Source organism: Parasteatoda tepidariorum, chromosome X2 (genome assembly GCF_043381705.1).
Source record: "Parasteatoda tepidariorum isolate YZ-2023 chromosome X2, CAS_Ptep_4.0, whole genome shotgun sequence".
NCBI classification, from domain to species: Eukaryota; Metazoa; Arthropoda; class Arachnida; order Araneae; family Theridiidae; genus Parasteatoda; species Parasteatoda tepidariorum.
The window spans coordinates 50,543,312-50,562,257 of NC_092215.1; the positions used below are offsets into that span (position 1 = coordinate 50,543,312).

Here is an 18,946-nt window from a genome sequence, read left to right on the forward strand (position 1 = left end):
GTAACGCCATCAGTGTAAACTAGCCAAGTTGCTATTGAATGGGCATGACATCTTTTTTTCTTTCTGGCATTACTCCATCTTCATAAGCTAAATCTTGAAAAAGCTTACCGGAGTTTTAAAGTCAGCTGGCAATTATATAAAGAAAAGCTTTACGTTAAGTAGAACGCTTCTTTCTAAAAAAGACCAACAACTTGTGGTAATAATAATAAAAATGAACTTATAAAAAACAATTTTTCTATAGAAAGCTCCCTACAAGGTTTCTTTATCTTTGAGGTACTTAAAAGAAGAAAATTCTTTGTTATTTCATCCCTCCAGTGACGTTAAACAGTCAATCTCAAATGCGCAAAATTTATAATTTTGAACTAAACTGAACTAAACTTTTTAGAATGAAGTATATTTTTGCAGAATTTCAGAATGACTAAACTAACTGAAATACTAACTAAAACTCTAAAACTCGTGTTTTAAATAATCAAAACCCGTGTGCTGTGAACTGAGATGATTTTGTCAAACTATTCGATAAAAGATAAAAATAGAGATACCTTCACAGAGGATAAAAGTATGGTCATAACTACCAGAAAGCAGTAAAATCTACAATGTTTCTAGAATTATCGGAACATCAAAAAGGTTTGTGATTTTTACCGAAGAGATTTGGTAATGGTTTTGCAAAAATTAACAATAAAATATGGTTTTATGATATGTGATAAAATTTGATAATTTTAGCATGATACCTAAAAGCATGGCCTAAAAACCATTTATTCGGTTAAATTTACTTTACAGTTTTGTATTTTTACTAAATGTGTGGTAATATGAACTATAAGTTTTGAAAACCAGAATTTCCGGTAAACCATTATCATATGAGCGCAAAAATTACCAAATGAGTAGTTTTAACAACCGTAAATTATGGTTTTTACTACCAGAATTATGTTTTTTTTTTCTTCAGAAATGTCCTTACCATACAATACGGTAATTTTTACAGAGTTTTTTTCACTGTGTGTTCTATGTTGGACCATGCCGACCGTACTGTGTAGGTGTCAGGGAACTGACCTTGCATCAGAAAGGCTCTGGGTTCGAATCCTGGGTAAGGCATGAATACTCTTTCGTTCTCCGTACTATCTGTCCTTACTGTGGGAACAACCTTGCTAATATGGTGCCACTGAAAGAGTGTCCAACAAATCTGCTCTGTGACTGTCTGAATTAACGAAATGTTTACTCAGGTGGGCATTGGAAATTTAAAATTTTTTTTTGTACTTTCAAAGCTGATTTTTACGGAATCTGTAAGACGTTGTAGTTCGTACATACAGTTAGAGTTATTATAGTTTTCGTATTATTAAAATTCTACAGTGATTTAGGTAGTTTTAACCATAACTTGCCTGACTCCTTGGCCAACAGCGGGCTATGGTAGAAAATTATATCTTTTGTTTAAGGTTGCATAAAAATAGCAAGACATTATGATTCAGAGTACTTATATTACGGTTCGTTGAACCCATTTTTCTGATAATTGTACAGCTTCATAAGATAAGCATTTAAATTACTATAATTCTTGAACGCTTTTCAGTGTTAGTCTTTTTATTGATAAATACAACACTTAATATTTTACTTGTTTAAAAAATTTGAAGTTCAGGATATTAAATAATTAACGCAACCTACTTGAACGATGATTAATTTGTATTTTTCTACGATTATACTTTAAAGGTATTTTTCATGTAATGCCTAAGGCTAAAATTTAGTTCCTGCCACATACCAGTTCAAGAATTTATACTTCGCCGTAAGTGTAACAAGATTTTTGGTAGGTGTTGCGAGTAGCCTACAAAAAATAAAAGTGAAATAAATTCCACAAAGTATAATGACCTTAATAATGATATTTGAAGTCTCAATTGATACTTTAAAAATTTATACAATTTTTTTCCAGTCTGAACCTTATTTTCAAACAGTAACAAACAACATCATAAAAATCAGTATGTTACACACGTGGAGCGACTTTCTCTAACTTCTAGCCAAGTAACCCACTCATTATCATTAATAATGATCCTTAATTATAGTTTGAGAAAAAATTGCACAACAAGATAATTACATCTCTCTAAAGTACTTTCTGTTTGTTAAGGCATTGATCAGGTACTGGTGATACTAACGACACTTTATTAAATATATAACATGTCATTTTTTTTTATATTTTTTTTTTTTACTAGAATTTCATTTTCTGCTTGGAGACATTATTTTCAACTAAGAAGATAAGATAAAATCGCTGATTCCAAGTTTTACAGCATATTTTTTTACTAGCTTACGCAACCCCATAGGTTAAGGACCTCAATTATTGCTTATGTCATTTTAATTTAACGTATAACTAATATAAACGGAAGCGATAATTTTCAGAAGTTTGTCAGGTTTATGCAATAGGGCGATAATATCAGGTTAATATAGCAAAAAAAGATAATGATTTGTAAGAAGGTAATGGCTTTTGTTTTTATAATAAAATACTCGGGGCATGCGGGTGTTTGGGATGATTTGAGTACGAAATAGTTTTGTTTTTGTGAATGAAACTTATTTTGTAAAGTGGGTAAATGTATAATAGACTTAAATTGCAGAGATAAAGATCACAGTGCTATATTCTGATAGAACAATGACATAATAATATAGTTTTCCTTATAATTATAAAATTATTTTATAATAAAGATTCTACAGGCTCTGAAACTCCGAAATAAAACATATCTTTTATGCATCCCCCCATGTTGAGAATTTTTGTAATTGAAATGCTTTTTATTATATTTATAATATAAAAAGAATTAAAATTTAGAAAATGTCTAAAACTAGTATTGCTTAAAGCGAGATCATTTACAGAAAATTCCTGCACGGAGAAATATATTTCCGTAAATTTACAGTACTGGATGGCAATATAATATTTCTGGTAAAAGAAAACCATAATTCTGATTAATAAAACTAAAATATACAGTATTGAAACCATCCACTTGGCAATTTTTCCGTTCGCATGGCAACGGTGAAGCGGAAATTATTGTTTTCAAAATTATAGTTCTTATTATCATCCATTTAGTTAGTAGTATATATACAAAACTAATAAATAAATTTAACCGAAAAAATGATTGCTCAAAGACTCCATGATAAAACGATTTGTTGAAAATTGCGGTTTTCAAAATTATAGTTCTTATTACCCCTTATTCAGTAAAAAATACAATGAAATGCAAATTTAAACGAGTTAAAAGTTTTTGCTCCATACTCTAAGGTATCTTGATAAAATTACCGAATTTTACCACATTTACCAAATTTTAACGCATATTATGAAACACTATTTTACTGTTAATTTTATTGAAATTGTTACCAAAGTGCTTCGGTAAAAATTACCGTGTTTTTTTGTGTTCCTACAGATTAAAAAAAAACTGTAAATTTTACCATATTCTGATAGTTTAGATCATACTTTTTTCTCAGTGTTAAATCGATGTCGGTCTAACTAATTGCGCTTTAAGGAAAAATTTATTATAAAAGAACGTTATTTACAGAATTTTTTACAAATGAAGTAACGATGAAATGATTGCTACAGTGAAAAAAAAACGTTTTTTTTTAAAAAAGATAACACACACACACTTTTATTTCCTAGCATATAGTTTAAACAATTTTTTCCACTTTTTTTTAGACATTCATTGTGGCATTTCACTTTAGAAATTATTAATGCCCTTTTGCTTATAGCAAAAATCTCCCTCGAACTTTGTTAATTAGGCAAAATTGACTTTAAAATGTTTTGCCAAAATTAATCTAAATTTTTTGGAACAATAGGAAGTATTTCATGTAGCTGTGTAAAAAATTTGGAATCAATTAATGCGAATTGTCAAGAGTTTCGGGAAAGTTTCTTAAAATAAAAGAGATATCTCTTTTTCTTATTACCCGAAAATCTTTTTTTTTCTTTGTACATGACTTCAAAGAGTAATGACATGTAAAGTAAACAGTAATCACGAATTCATTAGTGAGAAAATAATCAGGAGACAATGAGAATTATCAAAACTCGTTGAGACTTCATGCGTAGAGTAGCACCACCTTTTTTCAAAGAAAACAAATGCTGATACCTCTCCGCATAAATTACTTGAAACCAAATTTGGCGTACAACGGAGAAACGTAAATAAAGATTAAATGTTAGGAATTTAAATATGATTATGGGATTAAAATTTATTTAAATATTGATACCCTTCTGCAAAAAATATTTGAACATAATATTGCGTACAACGGAGCAACATCAATACAGTTTATATGCTATGAATTTAAATATTTATGAAATATTAATTTCGAAGTCATAAAATGTGAGGAAAATTTACCAGAAATTAAAGTAAGAATTTATTAAAAATATAATAAACTTTTAAACGCAATATGTATTAATCAAATTTCTTATGACAAATTAAATCTAACTTTAAATTGTATTGAAAAATAATTTGTTATGCCTATGATAAATTTTGAATTTTATGAATTTTTTTGAATTTTAAGCTTAGTGTTTGTTAAATTGATATAATAATTAATAATAGTTGTTAAAAAGATATTTATTCGCTTTCAAATTAAAAAATTCAATTAATGTAATTGAACAAAAGTTGCTAGTAATGAAAATTAAGAAAAATGTCTATCCATATAAAAAAGAAAAAGATATTTACCAGTATAACTTTACAATAATAAATTTAACTTCTATTTTGGTTTTAACTATTGTCAAAAAGTTGTGCTTCAGAGATAATCATAAAGTAAATATTATGTATATATATGACCTGCATTATAATAATTAAAAAAAACTTCTGTTTAAATTGTTGAAATGATATAAAACTATAAGTAAGCAGTTGCAATCTTTATAGCCAGGTTTTACAAACATGTGAAACTACTCACATTATTTATAAAGATAAAAATTCTGTTTGAATCATTGAAATAAAAATTAGAAGGATTATAATTTGTTTTAAGAAAAAAACATATGCACTGTAAAAATCCCGGTCAAAAGTACCGGCACTCAGGGTGCTGGTACTTTTTACAGTAAAATCCAACAAAAATACCGTAATTTATACAGAAATAATTACAATAAAATCACTGAATCATATACTAATTAATCACCAATCTTGCTAAGCACTAATTACATAAATCTTACTGTAAAAAGGACTTAATTATATCTTATCGTAAAAATGGATTTTAAGATTGAAAAATGGATCTTACAAAAGATTTTACGGATGATGCACCCAAAGTGCCGGTACTTTATTCTGTAACTTCTGGAACAGTGTAAGTAAAACATTAAAAAAAAATTATTTTCTCGAAGCATATTTTTAAAAAATTACTCTTAATCCTTAATGTATTCGAGTGATTTTTAATTGCTTAAAATTAGTTTTGAAGCAAATCTAAATGGGGTTTGGGATAACCAAGATGATCACTCAAAACACTACTTCATTTACAAAGTAGAGGGCCAAATTAGAAAATTTTGATACTGGCCAATTGAAGCATTTTAAACAATGACCACTTTTTAAAATATGTGAAGACGTTTCTTAAAATTGAAAGTTTTACACGAGTAAAAAGATTATAGATATTACACTATTAGAAATTTCTCGAGAAAAAATAGTTAAATAACAATTTTTTTAATTGTTATTTTCCTATATTTAAACAAAACCGTCAAATAACCAATAAATAAGATGGTATTAAGAGTGTTAACTATGAGAAAAAACCGTTGATTAACTGCTTTCATCTAATACTGTTAAACAAACAGAATTTTATCGTAGCAACTAGGCCCACATACTGAAGCCACTTAAGTCCTTGTAGCTGGGTTTGTTCGTTATAGCCGAGAGGGCTAATCTGTCTATCTTAGGCCCGACAGAACGGGGGTTCAAGTCTCAACGTTAGCACCACAATATTTCGTCTTGATAACCAATGCCTATTACCTAACGAAAAGCTTAGCTCCAATATCCAGTTAAATTTCTTTTTTGTCCGTTTTGAAACTATATTAGTTGTAAATGGTTAAAAAACTGCATCATTTTGTATTCATGGTTATTTAACCATACTAGTTGTAAACGGTTTCAAAACCGTAAAGGTGAACAAAAAGTTCTTTACCGTAAACTTTACGGTTAATTGCATGGACAGACTGCTGTCGGTTATTTTAGCATGATTTCAGATATAAAATTCTAACAGTGTAATAATGTAAAGACATATCTGACGAAGTATTTCTCAAAATTTTCTGAATATTAAAAAATAAAAAATTAAAATATTTTTCTGAATGTTATAAAATATTAATAATAATTTCATATTTATTAAAAATAATAATAAAAAAAATACCATTTTCGAAAAAATACCAAATACCAACCATTTTTGACGGAGACAGAGGTGATGGAATGGCGATAGGAAGACAATTTTTTAATCGCCATTTATTATATTTAGTCGTCCGGTGGCAACTGGTGATCCTTTAATTTTGCCCTTTAATTCAAAGAATGTGCTTTAAAAAATATTTTTCTGCTGTAAATTTTTTTAATCCACGTTCAAGATTAAACTACGTTTTGGTTTGTTTGCAAAGTTTATCATCATTACTTCAAATAGAATATGTTCCATAGACTGAATTCAGATGATTAACATTGCTTATCATTTCAGGAATGCTAAGGGGTGAAATTGGAAAAGTAGTTTGCTTTACTAATCTCATATACAAATAAAAGAACACACTAGACGACTCTAGCATTAAGTTTACATAACTTTAACAATGGGTAATACGAATCACGTAACTCTATATCTCCTTGACCATGATTAATTATAATATCTTTTTATTTATTTATTTATTTATTTGCACTTTTTTTAGGAAATTAGGCAAGTTTACACTATCATCCATTAATCACAATACGCTTCTGTTCTTCTTTGAAGAAAAGTCAAAATACGGAACTTTCCTCTAATAATTACGCAGCTATTGCTTGTACAACTGTTTTTTAGTGGTTTACATATTGGATGCAAAAAAGGGGCAAAAATATAGTTTAGCCTGTTATTAAAAAAAAAAAGAAAAAAAAAGAAAAAAAAAAAGAAAGAAAAAAATTAAAAGCACAGTTTTGAACATCATACTACGGAAGACACGCATTATGTTAGAGAATAATTTGAACAGGTGTTCAGAGATATAAATACGATAAACTAAAATCAAAATCATTCATGAGGTATGATATATATATATAAATATATATATATACTTCAAGATGTCAGCAAATACAGTCTGCTCTCGCTCCTTGCTTTATATGTTCTTATTTATGTTTTATTTTGAATTTTTCTTGAATTTCAGTGGATTTTTTTGATGATATATTTTACTTTCGAATCGGTTTATTATTTTTTTATGCTCTTCACACTATTATATTGACATATTTTGCTTTGGTTGCATAAATATAATATTAGAAAGCACTATTTTGCGGATATAATCGTGTAAGCTAATGACAGGATTATATCTTTTCATTGTTTAACTATTTTCTTATATTTTAAAATTTTAATGATTTTTTGTAATAAGTTTTACTTTTCTCATTTATCTTTCTTCATTTTTTGTTATTTTTTATCTTATATATTGTAGTGGTTCTATTTACTTTAGCTTAGGCGCAGTTAATAATAAATCTAAAATTTTATATATATANATATGCATATATATATATATATATATATATGAGCGAGTGACGATTCCTTTTATGGGAAGTTACTTTAATTAGGAAAAGCTTTAAGATACAACTCAGTTGAGTATGCTAAATTATATTAGGAAATATAGTTTCTTTGCTGCTTGGATAAGAACTTGAATAAAATTTAAATCAAATTAAGAAGCATAATCGTATATATATTCCGATATTTAGAACAGAATTTAAATCACAATTCAAAATATCATTTTTAAATACTACAAATAGTATCATCATAGTGTTTATTAATATTTTTTCTTAATTCAAAAAAAGAGAAATTAAAAATTGCAAAAGCTTTCGATCGTTTATAATTTAACTGCATTTTATTCCAAAACTTTTTTGTTCCAATCCAGACAAGCCGGAAGAAATAGAAGTAAAGAATGAAAGTCTCAAAATGATTGCTGGAGATTTCAAGCTTATGAAGTAACATTCAGCCAATTTATTCTAACTAAAATAGATACTAAAATATGCATTGCAATAAAACTCCGCTAACTGTGGAGAAAATAATTGGATGAAAATCGATACAAAGTATAACGTTGTGTCTGTGAGTTGGAAGGACAGTTTCGACTCCTATTTGTCAGTAGAAATCATGTGACCTTTTGTTAGAACAGCAAAATTGAAGTTAGGACCTGAGTGGTTAAGAAGTATTGCATAACGTTTAGTTAAATTGATAGTAATAAAGTTCAACATACTCTTAAATTTTAAGAAAATAACGCTATTTTTATTTAAAGGAAAATATAGTGAAATAAAGACATTAACAAATATATTAAACATAAATTTATTAGAAAATAGACAAACGGAATTTTACTAAATCAATGGATTTTGTTTATAAAAATGTTAGGTACGTAGATGTGTTTATTGCATTCGCAGAAAAACCAGTTCAATGTTGAACCATATTATCAGTACCTTGAACCATATTATGTTTCAATTGATATATAGCTGCAACCCTAATTAAGATGTGAAAGTGAACCATGTTTCCGTTAAAGTTGAATCATAGTATCGAGTAACTCGATAATATTGCTTAACTAAGCATTATAAACCAATTTGAACTAAAATTAATTAACTTTATTTGTCAGGGAAGAAATATAATCCGCTTTGGCTAAATAATTCACACTACTTGCGGTCTTTCATCAGTCAGTGAAAGTGATATACTGTTAAAATGATCACTCTGAAATTACAATAAAATAACCGGCAGTTGTCCGATTAACCGTAATGTTTATGGTAAAGAACATTTTTCATCTTTACGGTTTTGACTTTTCGTCTACCACTGAGGATATTTCACGTCAGCACTGTGATTGGCACTAGCAGGGTGCGGAATTCGAATCGACCACCCATCGCTAGAATTCGAATCCGGTACACCTCATTGGGAGGCGAGCGCTCTTTCCCCTAAACCCCACAGCTCTCGGTTATGAGGTTTTATTTTATAACAGTCGTTGAACAACCGACGCAATTTTTGGGTTTACGACACCGTAGCCTTGTAATTTTGAACCCAATCCAGAAGACAAGGGAACTCCTGGATCAAATATTGGGAGAAATTTGCTTTCGTGGGAGACATTTTAATGAAACTAACCCGCATTTGCGTTACATGGAGAGGAAAACCACGAAAACCTCCCATGGCTTATGGCTATTTGACTGTTTTGTTTGAATATAGAAAAATAACAAATAAATAAATTGTTACTCAATTTTGATGTTTTCTCAGAGAAATTTCCAACAGTGAAAAAACAAAACAAAACAATCTGGCATATTTTAGGTTAATCAATGAGGAGCTATATTCTAAAGACAAAAACATTGTTTAACTGCCAAATAATTCACTGCAAATATTTTTTGCATAGTTGTCACCATTTTTGTTGTTGAAGTAAACTAAATACACTTTTAATTGCAGAATTGTAGTTATCGTGTAGAAAAGTACATAAAATTGAAAAAAAAAATTGCTTGAATTAGTGCAAATATATTACTGAAAATATTTCTAGTTTTTTAAACAAAATATTTTTGAAATGAAGTCTTAAATTGATTCTAAGGAGCATAAAAAGTTGTATTGTCAGTAAACAGGCAAACAAAAAATGAATAAATAAATAAATAAAACTATAAAACTGAAAAAATAAACAAAATACGTAACTACAAGCAATATAAAACATTTTTGTTTATCTCAACACCAAAAAAAAAATGGCAAATAGACACCAAAATTTTTTACAGCGTATCTGCAAAAATCATCAAAGTTCTAAAACTGAGAAATATCATTCGTTATTCCTAAATTTTGATATTTTTTAGAGTACAAATGATAAAAATAGCAATATTGCAATTTATCTATCCAACTTGTAATTTGTAACATAACGTAATTCAATGAATACCTTGTGATATAAATGAACGAATCTTAGAATTAGCATTGCTAAGTTCTTCTAATAATTCTATTTCTATTTTTTCACGCAGCGCGAGCTACTTAACTGATCGTAAACACAATATAAAGTATATTGATTTTGACGTCGACGCTAAATATACTTGTACTATATAGGAAAACCATAAATAATTTCTGTTTAAAACAACGTTCTTTTAGCATTCATTAAATTCCTTCTATCCTTTTCTGTACTCTACAACGTTTCTAGACCGGTCTTTATTTGCACAGCTGTATGAAAGGATGGATAAAATAATCCACCTTCTGAAGGAATAAAAACGTACAATAGATTCTATAACAATAAATATTTTTGTAACTTGTTTTTAAAAGTATTTGTCTAGCGCTATAAAAACTCTTCGAGTATTAATTGTTAAAGAAAAGTAATAAAAAATTTGAATGACTAGAAAGTATCTAGAAAATTAACTTTGATAATTAACCTAATTTAAATATTATTAGCACTTAACAATAAAAATGATATTTTAAAAAATCTTTGGATTCGCAACGTTCATTTATTTATAATTGTTTTAGTACAGTCGAACGAAACGTTATAAAGTTGAGGATAAATATATTTAAACATCATTATAATGTCTTTAATGTCATTAAAAGTTTGTAACGAATTTGATAACTAGGAACTCGTTGTATACAGCAGTAGTAACTGTAAATGATGTTATTCTAAGGATCCATCCGAATTGTTGAATTGAAAGAAAATTATATTGTATTTTAAAATATTGACAGGAAAACTAAAACATTTCATAGCATCAATATTAATGTTTTCTTTATTTTGTTGAATTAAAATTTAATAATGATTAAACTTAAAAACGCTTATTTATTTATAATTGGTTCAATACTGTTGAACGAAACGTTATAAAGTTGAGGATAAATATAATTAAACATCTTTATAATGTCTTTAATGTCATTAAAAACTTGTAACGAATTTGATAACTAGTAACTCGTTGTATACAGCAGTAGTAACTGTAAATGATGTTATTCTAAGAATCTATCCGAATTGTTGAATTGAAATTTTTTTTTATTATATTTTAAAATATTGACAAGAAAACTAAAACATTTCATAGCATCAATATTAATGTTTTATTTATTCTGTTGGATTAACATTTAATAATGATTAAACTTAAAAACGTATATTTATTTATAGTTGGTTCAACACTGTTGAACGAATCGTCATAAAAATGATGATAAATATATTTAAACATCATTATAATGTCTTTAATGTCATTAAAAGTTTGTAATGAATTTGATAACTAGGAATTTGTTTTATACAGCAGTAGTTACTGTAAATGATGTTATTCTAAGAATCTATTCGAATTGTTGACCTGAAAAAAATTATATTGTATTTTAAAATATTGGCAGGAAAACTAAAACATTTTAGAGCATCAATATTAATGTTTTATTTATTTTGTTGGATTAACATTTACTAATGATTAAACTTAAAAACGTTTATTTACTTATAGTTGGATCAACAGTGTTAAACGAAACGTCATAAAAATGATGATAAATATATTTAAACATCATTATAATGTCTGTAATGTCATTAAGTTTGCAACGAATTTGATAACTAGGCAGCAGGAGTTACTCTAAATGATGTTATTTACAGAATCTCTCCAATTTGTAGACTTGAAAAAAAATTACATCATATTTTAAAATGTTGACAGGAAAATTAAATCACTTCATAGAATCAATATTAAGGATTATTTTATATATTTATTTAGATAAACATTTAAAAATAATTTCAGAATATTAATTGTAAACATAAAATGAGAAACAAATTATGAATGAAAAATAACAATAAAGTACCCAGAAAACTTACTTTAACGTGTAACCGAATGTAAATCCTACTTTTGTTTTGATTACTTTGAATTCAAAACAAGATTGCGAAAATTTTGAATTCGTGAACAAAACAAATTCTGGTTTTACTATGAATGGTTGTTTCAGTTCAGTTGAACAAAATGTCAAAAAATAGTGATAAATATATTTATACATTATAACAATGGCTTTTAATTTACAGTTAAGTTAGTAACGAATTTGATAACTAGGAACTCATTCTATGTGGCAAAAATTACTGTAAATGATACCCTTTAATAACTTTGTTCAATTTGATTGATCTCAATTTCAAACAATAAAGTGTCTTTTTCTCGCAATATTTTTCTAAATAGGTTTTTATTTGTGCATGTTGTTTCCTTCTATCATTTTTAATTAGTCTGTTAGGATTGAAAAGATAGAATTAAGTTTTAAGCTTATAAGTTAAATTTAAAGTTTAAAATATTTTACGGAGTATTAATTAGGTTGATTAAAACAACTGCAACCTTAATGGAAGTTTATTATTAAACTTTGCCTAAATGAAAAAAAAAAATAACATTACATTTCGATATCAGTTTCTGGCCATTTAGAATTTAATAAAATTCAAAAAGAAGATATTTTTGTTTTCTAAAGATTTTGAATTCAAATAATTTTTTAAAATTAATTTTACAATCAATAATTGCTTCTTAAAAATTTCTTTATAGGTTTCGTTTTATATAGGCTTCTAGAATTTTTGTAGCTAAGCTTATTTCCGAATAAATTCAAAATGAGTTCACTATTTCATTTCCCGAAGTTGATAAAAATATTTCCAGTGCATTAAAATTTAATGTTCGCTTTGGAAGAAAAAAGAAAAGGAAAAGAAAATAGAAATATGACTAAAACACCGGCGAAATGTACGCTTTTTATTTCCGATATTCCCCCCCCCCCCCNTGAAATGGGGAAATAAAAAAACCATTGGATTGTCTTTTTTATCGCAAATCTTACTTCGCATAGGAAAAAGTGAGGGAACAATGAGAATTGATAATGACTTACATCTCATTAGCAAAGAGAGAACTAACTTTACTTACATCAACTTAATTCATGCTTGGAAGAATGGATTAGGAATTTCTCCGGAAAGGTTAAACAACAATTTAATTAATTGTTATTTTACCATATTTAACCTATACAGTCAAATAACCATAATAAAGATGGTATTTAAATTTTTAACTGTGAGAAAAATTGTTCATTGACTATTTTCAGCAAATATGGTATGTTGACACCACATTACCTCGGTTCATTTGACAAAACTCCACTCAACCACAACCTAACTCCAATACTCATTTTATAACATAACCTAACTCCAATGTTCTAAAATAATCTAACTCCATTCTGTCACTATTGGATTCTGGTTGAACGGGGGTTCGAATCCCATTGTTGACACCACAATGTCATGGTTGATCTGACGAAACACAACTCAACCACAACTTAACTCCAATATCCATTCCGTAACATAACTTAACTCTAATAATTATTTATATCCGTAATTTAATCATGTCATTAGCATCAGAAAACTATAATCAATAGAAGAATAGAGAAAATAATAGAAAAAATAATAACATTAAAGTGCATCATAAAAAGCATAAAGTGCATCAAATAGCAAGTACAAAAACCATTTTTTTCCTTTTTAGGATTCTGTTTAGATGTACTTAAGCTTTTTCTGATATGTTCATTTGTCTTTTTTAAAACCCTCCCTATCTAACATTATAAATGTGAATTTCAAATTTTTAATAAATCTCCGAAGCATGCAACATTTTTTTATGACAGTCTTTAATTCAAAAAGTCTTATACTGATCTACAAAATTAATTTTTAAAGTCTCTTACAACTTACATTAAATTAATTTCTACGGAAAAATTTAAAATAGAAACAATAAATATTAATCGTTTTTTGATAAATATAAACGATATTAAAAAACTGGCATGAAAATCACATTTGTTTAATTTCTATAATCAAACTGTTTGCATAAATATGCAATCAATTCAATGCAGTTTATTAATTTCTTAAATGCATCATGTTTGATATTATTTTGCTAATTTTTTTGCAAAATTAAACATAAACATGAATATAGTAAAAATGCATCTCTGTTAGGAAAAACAGTTTTTTGTTTTCTTCTAATTTAATGCACATCAACATTATATGCATAGTTAATTTATGAAGAAAAATGAATAGAAAATAATAAATTAGCAAAAAATAATTCTATATTTCATTGATAACATTTCAAAAAGAGTTAAAATGCATAACCTAAACATAAAGCTATTAAACACAAAAAAGTAAGTAAATCAATAAAAACAAAACTGTATCAGTGGTACAAAACATTTAAATAAAAACTGTTCACAATGTATTTTATTCAACGTGGTAAAAAAAAACAGCTGAGTGTAAACGATATAATTTCTTGGAAATACCAACGACCAGTGTATCTAACATAAATATGAAAGGAAAAAAAAGAGGAAGTTGGTGTTATTGATCACATATCTCATAAAAATGTCATAACTGTTAGAAAATACTTCATCAGTATGTCATTTCATAAAAAGTAGCAAACGATTTCATGCATACAAAACATAATGATAAAATATGCGAAATGTTCTTTCCTAATTCAATAAAAAGATGTTTCTTTACTTATAAACATTAAAATCAGCTTGGGGAAAATACATTTTCCTTGATGAATATATCCCTTCTGCCTTAGTTGATCATAGACTTAAGCATCAGTTTTGCAATTTTATACGATTTAAAATTTTCGGTTATAATTTACTCGCTATCCGTTTTCTCTTTCATTTTAATTACATTAAATTTTTCTCAAAATTATTAAGCAAATTACAAACGAAATAAGAAAAAAAAATTTTGATTTGCTTGAATAATGCAAATACAGAGAATTTATTTATTTAATATTTCGATTATTTTAAAGGATACCTGTTACAACAGTTAATAACTAAATGAAATTACTTTTGTTGTTTGATTTTTTTTATCAGGCAAACTATACAAATTGGTACATAGTATAAGAAAAGTGCATACAAAATAATGTTAATAAAATAAGTTACTGAATAAGCAACGTGCAATTATTTGGCAAATATAATAATTCTGGCAAAAAATCACTTGAGTTAAATTAATAGATAAGTTTCATGCAGTTATGTTACTAATAGTTTTGAAAAAAACTTTAAACGTGATGCTGAAATATTAGTTATACAAATGTAAAAATGATTTTAGAAAATCGAATGAAAAATAATAGCGCATTAATTTGCTTTTGGTACTGCTCGCAATACTAAATTAAATAAAATTACGCAATCTATATAATTTGTTTGTTTCATTATTTAATTTTTAGGTAACATAGATTATAATTATTGTAAAATTTATTTCGCTTTCAAATAATAGTTCGATGAGAAAACATTTTATCATTTCACTTATTCATTCAAAGTTGAAACTTTTGAAATAGCACTAATTATAAACTGCACTGATGAAAGTAAAAAAAAAAATTAAAGTATGAAAAGTGGCAAAAGAAATCATGAATGGAATGATGATAAAAATTTAAAAACGGAAACTAAAATTTCGTTGAAGAAGGATTAAAAAAAACATTGCATGGAAATTATTTTAAAAAACTGATTAAAATGTACTATAATAACGCTAATAACTAATAAAATATGCAACAAAAAAAAAATAAAGACTTCGAAAAATAGTTTTGTTTTCTGAATATTTTACTCATTTACACCTATTTACAAATATTATAATCCTTCTAATCTTTATTTCAATAACACAAAAACAATTATGATGATCATTTTAAATAGTTTTACATATTTTCAAAACTGCTCTAATAATTAATTACTCTAATAATGATAACGTTTATTTATATTTTTATATCCTTTCAACATTTTAACAAAAGTTTTTTGGACATAGTATTGCAATATATATATATAATAATAACNTATATATATATATATATTGCAATACTGTGTTCTATGTTTTTAATATTGATAATGAAACGTAATAAAACATATAAAGAGGGAAAAGTTTCGTATTTACATTCGTGCAAAACGTCACAGGTGAATGAAAATTGCGCGCACTCATGTCCTGACCATGCGGCACGCGCGAATGTAAAAGTAACCGTAACAAATTCACTTACCAGAACGTCACACATACAGGCAGTGATCCACTGATGAAATAAGTTTCGGTTTCGGCTGCCGCGTGTTTCTGGTTCTTGGGCTCAAAACCGAAATGAGAACCGCCGGCTAAGGAGAGAAGGAAAATAAATAAATAATTCTTCTTCTTCAGAGTGGTTTACCACGCCTACTTCTTGAAGGGAAAACGTTATTTCGTCGACCTTGCTTTTGTTAAGAAAACTACGAAAACTGGTTCCACTGAAACGGTTCTCTGGTTGCAGAGCGATAAATGGGTACTCTACTCTACAATCTCATCATCACTCGGACATCGCGGCGAGTGCGATCACCAAAAACTCAGTTCTCCGGCAGTAGTGGTAGAAAGGTTGCTGCAAAGATTCGCCAAGAAACTTCGCCAAGTATAGGATGAGTGGATTCTTTGGCGCAAAAGATAGGTAAACAGGGAAAGTCACGAACATTCAGCACATAATTCGTATTGAGTACCGATTTGTTTTTAATGATCAAAATATAGGACGGTGTGCCGGTATTGTTGCATCGTCACTTCTTTTTGAAGTATTTTCAACAAAATTCACGCATTCTGATTAAATATTGCATCAATATTAAATTTATAAGCGTAGTAGAATTTGAAATCTTCGTTCATTCAGTTTTCTTTTATCTGATTTAAATTACTATAAGATGATTTATTGCTATTATAGTAAGATTTAAAAGAAAAAATGGAAGTAACAAAGCGCTTTTAAGGCCCCTATATTAATATCTCTCTTTTTTATTAAATTTCCACTTTTAATTTTAAGATGCTAAAAAGAATTTTTTTTAAACATTCTTTAATGAGATTGTCTAAAACAGGAAAATAATTTTATTTTATAATATATAATTTTGGTTTCATTATCAATGTATGGCTTAAAGTTACATCACGCGGAGTAAAAAATTCTAGTAAAATTACCGTACTGTACGGTAATGAGATTTCTCGTAGAGAAAATGCTAACTCTGGCTAATAAAATCGAAATGCACAGCATTTGAATCATTCATTTGGTAATTGTTTCGCTCATATGGTAACGTTTTACCGATAATTCTGGTTTTCTAAATTCTAGTATAACGGGGGAAAGTTCTTATTACCACACATTTAGTAAAATATATAAATCTGAAAAGCAATTTTAACCGAATAAATGGTTTTCTTAATGCCATGCTAGGAGGCAGATAAAATTACCAGATTTTACCAAATTTACCAAAATTTACCGAACATAACAAAGCCATGCTTATAAAATCATAATTATTATAAAATCATAATAATTGTGATCTTATAAATCAAAAAATCATAATTTGTAGTTAATTTTACCAAATTCATAACTAAAGCACTTCAGTAAAAATTATCTATCTTTTTTGGTGTTCCCATAAGAACATGAATAGGTAAATTTAACTGTATTTTGGTAATTTTGATCATGCTTTTTTTTCTCAATTCAGTAAGAAGAGATTTATCGATCACTCAAAATGGTAAACCCAAGACCTATGCTTAGATCAGAACCAGCTGTTAAGTCCATGATTATCCCTATTTCGTTAAGTTTATTTGTGTCAGTTTTTCCTTGCACAATTTTATTCGACTGAAACGTTCTTAATACAAATCCCTGATTCACATTCTTTCTTACATAATTTAAATTAAGATATTCTGAAAATTTCTTAATTGTGTTTATGATAGAAATACGCATGTTATTAAATAATCTGTCGCATGATTCATTTTAAATTATGGCAATTAAAAATTAACCACTTTTTTTTTACAACGAAAAACTTGAAGAAATATATACTATTGAAGCATACTATATACTTGAGAATACATATTATATGCTTGAAAGATAGATAAAAAAAAACAGATAAAATGCAACCATGTTTAGTATTTATCACAAGAATCTTTTTTGCGCATTTTATCTGTATTTGCATGGTATAGTATAGAAAGGATTAAAATTCGAAGAATTTGATTAAAATTCATTAATTCGAAGTTAAAGTTTATCATTTTAATGTTAATGTCTAGCTTTTAGCAAAAAATCAGAATTATCAATAAAATGATGATTTTTCCATGCAGAAAATATTAATTTAAATTTGGCATTTTGAAAAATTAATTTAAGTAGAAAACTAATTTAACTTTGGCGTTAAACAATGTAAAATATAACTATTTTAAAAATGAAAGAAATTTTTCATTCGTAAAAAAAAATCGAAATATGTTTAAACCTTGATTTTAATATGCAGTAAAAAATATTAAATTGGAAATATTTTTGTAAAACAACTGTTGGAAAATGGGACGGAAATGTTGTTTAAGTTTCAAGATTAAAGAAAATATATTTATTTAAACTTAAAAAATTTCAAATTGTAATACTTTTTATTTATTTTTCAATGTTTTAATGTATTAAGAATTAGTTGAGAAATAAAGAATTTCAATAATCATACGGTTATTATTATTCCTTGACTCTAGACGGAAGCTGAAGAAAAGGAACTACTACGAAACATAATGAAATTTTTTGAACACTTATTTATTGATATTAATTGAATTCCCTAAATTTTCGTTTTTGAGTGTATATTATATCTTAATTAAAATTCAGATTAAGTTAGATTAAATGTAGATCCTAATTTAAATGTTAATTTAGAAGTAATTGTATTTTTAATGTCATGAATACAAAAGTATTTTGCATGAAATGAAAAAACTCAAGATGTTATTTGTAATCAAAATTAGTTATAAAACACATTTTTAGTATAATGAAATCTTAAATTTTTATTTTAATTAGAATACTAATTAAAATAAAATACTAATTTATTTTGTAGGAAATGCACATTTTCTCAAAATGCGTTCGTGTAAAATCAGTTTCATCATAAAATATAGTTAAATAAATTTTTTTCATTTAATTAAAAAAATATCCATATTTCCTACAAAGAAACAAAAAGTTAATTCATTACACTAATGAGAAAATGCTTGACATTT

The 18,946-nt window shown here is 27.0% G+C and overlaps 1 protein-coding gene across 1 annotated transcript in view; it reads right to left on the bottom strand.

The window, feature by feature from the left end:
• The window catches only part of LOC107443800 (solute carrier organic anion transporter family member 74D), a gene marked incomplete in the record, with an annotated part of 148,079 nt that extends 131,740 nt beyond the window's left edge, over nt 1-16,339 (bottom strand). The window contains 1 exon segment of the mRNA XM_071188450.1: nt 15,990-16,339.
• Between the last annotated feature and the right edge of the window lie 2,607 nt (nt 16,340-18,946).